The sequence below is a fragment of the Mustela nivalis genome (assembly GCF_964662115.1).
Source record: "Mustela nivalis genome assembly, chromosome: 17".
In the NCBI taxonomy this organism is placed as follows: domain Eukaryota; kingdom Metazoa; phylum Chordata; class Mammalia; order Carnivora; family Mustelidae; genus Mustela; species Mustela nivalis.
The window spans coordinates 27,066,752-27,074,561 of record NC_139036.1 but is presented as its reverse complement, the minus strand read 5'-3'; the positions used below and the strand labels follow the sequence as shown (position 1 = coordinate 27,074,561).

At 45.7% G+C, this 7,810-nt stretch overlaps 1 pseudogene across 1 annotated transcript; it reads right to left on the bottom strand.

Annotated features, from left to right (window-relative positions):
- Nucleotides 1–558: 558 nt before the first annotated feature.
- LOC309852256 (protein SET-like) lies at nt 559–1,806 on the bottom strand (annotated as a pseudogene). Its single transcript has 2 exons — nt 1,401–1,806; nt 559–1,020 (listed from the first exon to the last, which is right to left on the bottom strand). The product of its transcript is annotated as a protein SET-like (transcript).
- Nucleotides 1,807–7,810: the final 6,004 nt, after the last annotated feature.

The window sequence follows — 7,810 nt, the reverse complement described above, 5'->3', positions numbered from 1 at the left end:
GGCATCCCTATAACCCCATTTTTAAAAGTTTTTTTCAAACAAGAGAAAGTAGATAGGCACATGTTGGTAAATGTTTACTGTCCATATTCACATAGAGACACAGTGTAATCTCTGAGCCCAATACACAAAGAAAGGAGGAAAAAAGCTAGAATTCTATGGACTACTACACAGGGGACTAGCACCCTCCAGCTTCCAGGAGAGCTAAGGGAGCAGAAGCTTTTTCTTTTTTCCCACAGAAAAAAGTCTGGTGTTGATTCCATAAAGTTTTTGTTTTTGTTGAGACAGGAAAGGACAAAAATGAATTTGGAACAAAAAGGAGTAGAGATTCTTCTCCCACTGTAATTCTGCTCAAGGTATTCCCTCCCCTACCCCCCCCCCCACACACCACAAATAAGCTGAGAACCATGGTAGAAAGGGAGAGAAAAAGGAGACTTCAAAAAACAGGGTGAATGAGCATGAGAGGAGAAAAGAAAAAGAAGAAGAAGAAAAAAGACAGCAACTTGCTCCCAGGGACTGAAGAAAATTTAAAAAGGAAGGTTAGAATCCATTAGTGTTCCATCAGTCATCTTCTCCTTCATCCTCCACTCCTTCCTCCCCCTCATCATCATCTTCATCTTCTTCACCTTCATCCTCATCTCCTTCTTTATCAATATCTTCTGATCCTTCATCATCATCATCTTCTTCTTCTTCTTTTTCTTCTCCTTCCCCTTCTTCATCATCCATATCGGGAACCAACTAGTACTGTAAAGGATTTGGCCAAATACCATCTTTGAGGACCTCTCCTAATTCATCTTTGCCTGCATCAGAACGGTCAGTAAACCAGGTGAAGAAGCTTTCTGGTTCGTCATGCTGTCTTCCTGCTGGCTTTATTCTGTGTTTGACTTGAACGTTTCATCAAATCCTTTCCAGATTTCCATTTGATTTCAGTGGACCTTGAAGATGCATCACCACTCTCATTCAGATGGAATTCTTTGGGGAGAGCTTTATTTTTGAAGTAAGGGTTTTCATCAAAACAAAACTCTAGGGGCACCTGGGTGGCTCAGTGGGTTAAACCGCTGCCTTCGGCTCAGGTCATAATCTCAGGGTCCCGCATCGGGCTCTCCGCTCAGCAGGGAGCCTGCTTCCCTCTCTCCCTCTCTCTGCCTACTTGTGATCTTTCTCTGTCAAATAAATAAATAAAATCTTAAAAAAAAAAAAAAGCCAAAAACCAAAAAACAAAAAACTCTAGGGGTGCCTGGGTGGCTCAGTTTGTTAAAGCCTCTGCCTTCAGCTCGGGTCATGGTCCCGGGGTCCAGGGAGCTTGCTTCCCTTCCTCTCTCTCTGCCTGCCTCTCAGCCTACTTGTGGTCCTTCTCTCTCTGTCAAATAAATAAATAAAATCTTTAAAAAATAAATAAAAATCTATTCTGTAACCTGATTTAATATCTTCCAATTCTGTCACTTCAACTCTTGTCAAATAATGCAGCGTCTCTTCATCCTCCTCCCCAAGCAGTGCCGACACTAGTGGATGGTTGACAGATGTTGTTACCCCCAAATTGGGGATTTTGGTGATCCATTCTGACCTCTTCTGAAAAAATGGTTGGCGGAGTTTGTTATATTTCTGTTCTACTTTCAAAATCTCACTGGCTTGTTCATTAAGTCTGTCTGTTTCATCTTGTACTTCATCAATATGTTCAGTTGCTTCTTGCTGTTCTTCTTCTCCCTTATGCAACTGCTGAGATGTTGATGTCTTCCCTGACTTGGGGGCAGGAGGGAGTCTCGGTTTCTTCCTTTGAGGCGGGAGTGAAGACTGGCGTTTGGGAGCCATGCTGTGAGGAAACTCCACGAAACCAGGAGACGGGCACATCTGGAAACTCTGATTGCTCGCTATGCTAATTTTTGAAGCTTCTTGTTTTGAAATACTCTGAAACTTTCTGGAGAAGGTGGTTTAAAGAACTTCAGTAAACCCATCGCTCCTCTTGAGCTCTTGTTAATGTTTTGCCAAGTTTCTTCTATTTTCTGCTTTCATTTTCTCCTTCCCTCCTTGTCTCTTGAGTACACACACTCATATGTGTTATCATCACTGTTGTTTTGAACCGCTTGCCAGTGAGTTGTATAGGTCTTATCTGCTTGTAGTCTGTGAAAGAGCCCAGTCACTGGGCATCGCTGGGAGCCACAGCCCAGTGGGGAATCAGCCTGATGGGGTAGGTGGGGATCTAAGTAGAGTGATCAATTTACTGGGGACACTGGGGGACCCTGTATCTCATGGTTTTCATCTCCTCAATGAGCCTATGGAGTAGGCTGTTTGCATCCCTCAAAAGGCAGGTAACCGCCCCCCCACAACTCTGTCGGGGGGGGGTGGTGGTGGTGGTGCCCAACCAGGGAAGGAAGCCAGTTCTAGTCCCCACATCAGTGAACAGCTCCCATTCAGGGGCTGGAGCTGGGGAAGGGGCTGAATTATTCTGCTGCCACTTCCTGACCACCACTGACCATTTTCAGCAGTGTGATCTCTCTTCAGGAGGACCAAATTCTTGGCACAGGGCTTGGAAGTAGGAAGTGAGTCCTGTCTACACATAGTAGGACACCCACACGGGCCCTATTGAGACAGTGTGTTTGGTTTTTCTTGAGTCTGGGGCAAAGTTTTGTCACTTTGACTCCCCAACCCCCCCAACCTCCCTCTTCTCCATGGCTTACTTCCTCTTCAGTGACTCTGGCCTCTGGCTTCTGGTTATAATGGATTTTTAAAAAAATATTTAATTAATTTATTTGAGAGAGAGAGAGAGAGAATGAGCGAAATGAGGGGGAGAGGCAGAAGGAGAGGGAGAAGTGGACTCTCCAGTGAGTAGGAAGACTGACGTGGGGCTTGATCCCAGGACCCCGGGATCATGACCTGAGCTGAAGGCAGACGTTTAATTGACTGAGCCACCCAGGCACCACTGCTTATAATGGATTTTGTTGCTGTTTATCATCTGCTGAAGGCAGACGTTTAATTGACTGAGCCACCCAGGCACCTCTGCTTATAATGGATTTTGTTGCTGTTTATCATCTGCAGTCTCCCCTTGGGCAGCCTCTGTCTCCAGAGAGGCACTGGGCAGCTGGTCAGAGCACTCAGGTAAATTCTAAGTTGGAGATCCCGTGAACGCAGGAGGGCAGGCAGTGGGACCCACTGGGCCTTCACAGGGCTGGCCGGTCTCATCTACCTTTTATTCCTACATGGTGGCAGTGAGAGGGCCAGGTGCACCTGGCCTCGTAAGTATTCACAAGGAGGTTTGGAACTCCAGGTTGGAAGGTCATCCCGCTCGCCACCAAGCAGTCTTTGCCACCCTGCCCAGGGGAACCCACAGCAACGGGGGCTCCAGGTCAGTCCAGGTAAAGCCACAGGTGGGATGGCAAGACGCCTCGGAATGGCCAGATCCTGAGCTCCTCAGAAAATGCCCAGAGGGAATAATAGAAATCGTTAGAAGCAGGAATGACAGGAGAAGCCTGTGCAGTGCCGAGGGGGCAAGAGCCAGCCATCTCTTCAAGCTACGGGTGGTTCGACGGTTATTTCTCAAGGTCATTTCTGAGTTCTTTGGTCCTGACTTTAGGATATAACCTTTATGGAAAATACATTCAAACCTTTCCTGGAATGCTGGGCTCAGATCAGAGACAGATACCTAACAGCTCTAATGACATTTAAATTTTTCTCTTTTTTCTGTTTGAAGCTGAAATTATTAGCAGCTAGTTCCTGGCTGACCTGGAAACATATCTGGAGGCTGCTGGCGGTTGCTGCTTTCGCCAACTCTGTGTAGCGTAGGGAGTATCTATCAGACGTGGGGAGGCAGGAAGGAGACTCGGCCCCATACAGGCCTGAGGTGGAAGGATGGCTCTGTCACGGAAACCTGGGTGACTTCAGGTGAGTCACTGCACCTCTTGGGTCTCAGGTTCCTCCTGTATGTGGGATCCAACCCACCCTGCAGCCTTCCCTCTGGGAATTGTCTTAGGCCACGGTACTCCCAGGGCCTGTGCTAAGGCTGCACATCTTCCTGACCTCTGTCCGTGTCCCTTACAGGCTGTGTCCACTGAGCGTCAGTGAACTCAAAGCCCAAAGTGAGATTGGATTTATCACATCAAATCCTGCTTGGAAAGCACAGGTCCATTCGCTGGAGATCTATTCTAGCCAGAGACTTTCCATGGGGTCATTTTACTTAGAATTTCTTCAAATGTTCAGATGAATTAGGGGATAATTTGCATTTTGCGTACAGAGGATTAGCATTCCATTACTTAGGTACTCTTTGACGTTTTTCTAATTGATGGGTAATTTCCTCGATGACATCTTATGACAGCATTTTTACAGATTCCCCATGAGGTCTTTGGAAGAGAACAGTGCAATCACTCAGGGGAGGCCAAAATGAAAGGTGACTTAAAATTTTGGCTGGGGAGAAAGTAGGAATTTGGCACAGAGTTACTTTTGAAAGGGAACCAAACCTTAGTTTTTAATAAAGAAAACATTTCCAAATGATAAAATCTTTTATGTGGTTTACCTTAATTATACCAAAAACCGAAATGTTTCAAAACAACCATTTGGCAGTAAGCAAATGTCATGTCAAGTTTTCTTTCCACAAGGAATCTGTCGCCTTGAGTAGCCCCATATGTCTGTGGAGATGGGTTAAGGCTTGAATGGTTAAAACATTTCAAGGAGCACAGGTCTCTGTAAACTTCAACAGGTTCTTGCCTTGGAACACGTTCCCTTTTCTCTAAGCCCTTTGAGAGATACACACCCTTTTCTCCTTAGTTCCTCTGACCCCTACTCATTTATTGGGCTGATATTTCTTAGAAAAGTATCACACCAAAATTTCTCCCAAAAGGAGGAAATAATTTTAGAATTTGATGGTAGTGATCAAAATAGCCAAACCAGGAGAATTAAATGGCCCTTTAATTGCTCCATCTCTGACCCAAGTCTGGGGACCCTGATCGTTTATTCCTATTGGGTCAGCTACCTTCCTCTTTACAGGCAAAAACCTCAACTGATACAGGTAGAACCCGCAGCACACGCCCCATCAAGATTCAAATTAAGGTTCTACTAAAAATAACCATGCTTTGGGGCACCTAGCTGGCTCAGACAGCAGAGCATGCGACTCTTGATCTCAGGGCTGTGAGTTTGAGCCCCACACTGGATGTAGAAATTACTTTAAAAACAAATTTCTGTTTGGGGTGCCTGGGTGGCTCAGTGTGTTAAAGCCTCCGCCTTCAGCTCAGGTCATGATCTCAGGGTCCTGAGATCGAGCCCTGCAGGGAGCCTGCTTCCTCCTCTCTCTCTGCCTGCCTCCCTGCCTACTTGTGATCTCTCTCTCTGTCAAATAAATAAATAAATAAAATCTTTAAAAAATAAAAAAATCGAAAGTAAAGACAAGACCTCCAGAAAGACTCTTCCACCTCTCTGGAAAGGTTCTTTTCAGGAACTGCTTACCAACTCTTGTGCCATGGAAGAACAGGGAACAGACTCACGGAGTCACATGACACGCCTAAAGCAAGCACCAAACTTGGCCTGGAGACCTGCTGGCCACCTGATGACCTGAAAGGAAAGATTTCCAGGAACTGAAGCTGACGACATGGTTTTGCCAAGATGTCCAGACTAGATCTGTGTACCTTTTTCTCACTGTTGCTTCTTCTGTCTCTTTTGTGGCAAGAAAATGCCCTTGTCCATGTTTCCCAAACTCGTAAGGAAGGGGCAACCTCTTCTGTGACTATGGCCTTTTGGAAACCATCTCATCATGATCCCGTGACAAAGGAATATTTCACTTGATTTTTCTAAAGGGTTAGAAGGTTCTAAATTCATGAAAGTCTTCTTTCATCTAAACTATTATCTGACTCTGGATTCTTATTCAAATTCATGGTTTTCTGAAATTACATCTTTACAGACAATTATTGAAAATGCATGTGGTTCTAAATAGTTATTTTGAGATAACATAGGGTTGTTGTTGTTGTTGTTTAAAGATTTTACTTATTTATTTGACAGAGAGGGACACAGCGAGAGAGGGAGTCTGACACGGGGCTCGATCCCAGGATCCTGGAATCATGACCTGAGTGGAAAGCAGATGCTTAAAGACTGAGTCATCCAGGCACCTCAGAGATAACAATAGTGTTTTAAAATGTCTTTGAAGTTTTGCTGTTTTGCAAAAAGTACATTAGCTGCTGCTCCATGTTTATACCTGCCCCGAATCTTCCCAAACGCACCTGGTTCATTCTTAAGCGGAGATGGCAGGAAACATACGGACGCCAGGTCTGCTGTCACAGGACAGACCTGTGACAACAGGTCTGTAAGTGCCAATGAATAGTTCAGTGGGTTACTTTCCGACCTAGAGTCTTGGTTCGGAACTACGATACAATTTGGAACTGTTATGTTACTACTACTACTTCTTTTTCTCCTTCTTCTTCTTTTTAAGATGTCATCCATCCATTTGACACAGAGCACAAGCAGGGGTAGCAGCAGGGAGAGGTAGAAGCAGGCTCCCTGCTGAACAGGGAACCCGATGCGGGACTTGATCCCAGGACTCTGGGATCATGACCTGAGCAGAAGGCAGACGCTTAACCACCTGAGCCACCCAGGCACCCCTGGAACTAGTATGTTACTTCTTCCATTATGTATAATTGTTTTAGGTTTTGTAGAATTTCAATGTATGAATTTGGGGGGTGGGGCACAAAAATCCAGACTCCAGCAGCCTCTTTCCTCGCAGCACTGGGTATTGCCAATCTTTTTCATTTTCATCGTTCCACCCGGTGTGTGGTGGTATCATTTCAATCTGATATTATTTTCCTTTGGCTTTTATAACTTTCTGGTGCAGATCTGCTAGTGAAGAATCCTCATGGTTTCTGTTTGGGCTCTTTATTTGGTCTTTATTTTTGAGAAGGGGGAAGGCAGTTTGGGGTCTCAGTTTCTCTGCTCCGTACTGAGTGGAGTTCCTGTGCTTCTCCGTCACATGGATATGAGGTTGGTGCAAAGCCCAGATCCACTCCCTGTCCACGTGGGACCCCCAGCTTCCTGGAGAATCTTGCTGGGAAGTCCTGATTCCTTAGATCTCTGTCCTACGGAGTGTAAGTGGGATCTGTGTGGATCTGCAAATGGGAGAGGGTGTGAGAAAAGTGTGAGGTTTGGGTGGTAGGATATGTTTATGAAACAGTGGTGAGTTCTTTTGTCTGTGCCTTCTCAACAGCTCTGAGACTGGGAATAACACAATTATTCCTTTTTAAAATTAATTAATTAATTAATTAATTTGTCAGAGTGGGAACACAAGAAGGGAGAGTGGGAGAGGGAGAAGCAGGCTCCCTGCTGAGCAGAGAGCACGATGGAGGACTCGATCCCAGGACTCTGGAATCACGATGAGCCAAAGGCAGAGGCTTAACTGACTGAGCCACCCAGGCATACCTAATGCAATTATTCTTTATCCCTTCTGCTGTTTGGAAGTTCTCCTTGAAGTCTAATTGTAGGTCAGACTGTTACTGTCTAGAATTTGGGAACGAATATCTCTTTACTGCTGTAAGATAACACTCAGAGTTGGAAACCGACCACTCCACTCCACCTGAACCTCGGGCCTCCTTAATTTGATTCCCACCAGCAACCTCACTCACTTTACCGTCTGAACTACTTAGATACCAGAGGAGAAACAGCGATGGAGGAGTAGGTGAGAATGAGGCAGAAGGCCCTCAAATACCCCAATCTCAGACACTCCTCCTGGTGCTGACCCTGGGTCCCCCATCCCCTGGGGAAGCTGAGATTTGAGGGGCGCCTGAGTGGCTCAGTTGGTTAATCAGCTGCCTTCCCCTAAGGTCATGATCCCAGGGTCCTGGGGTCA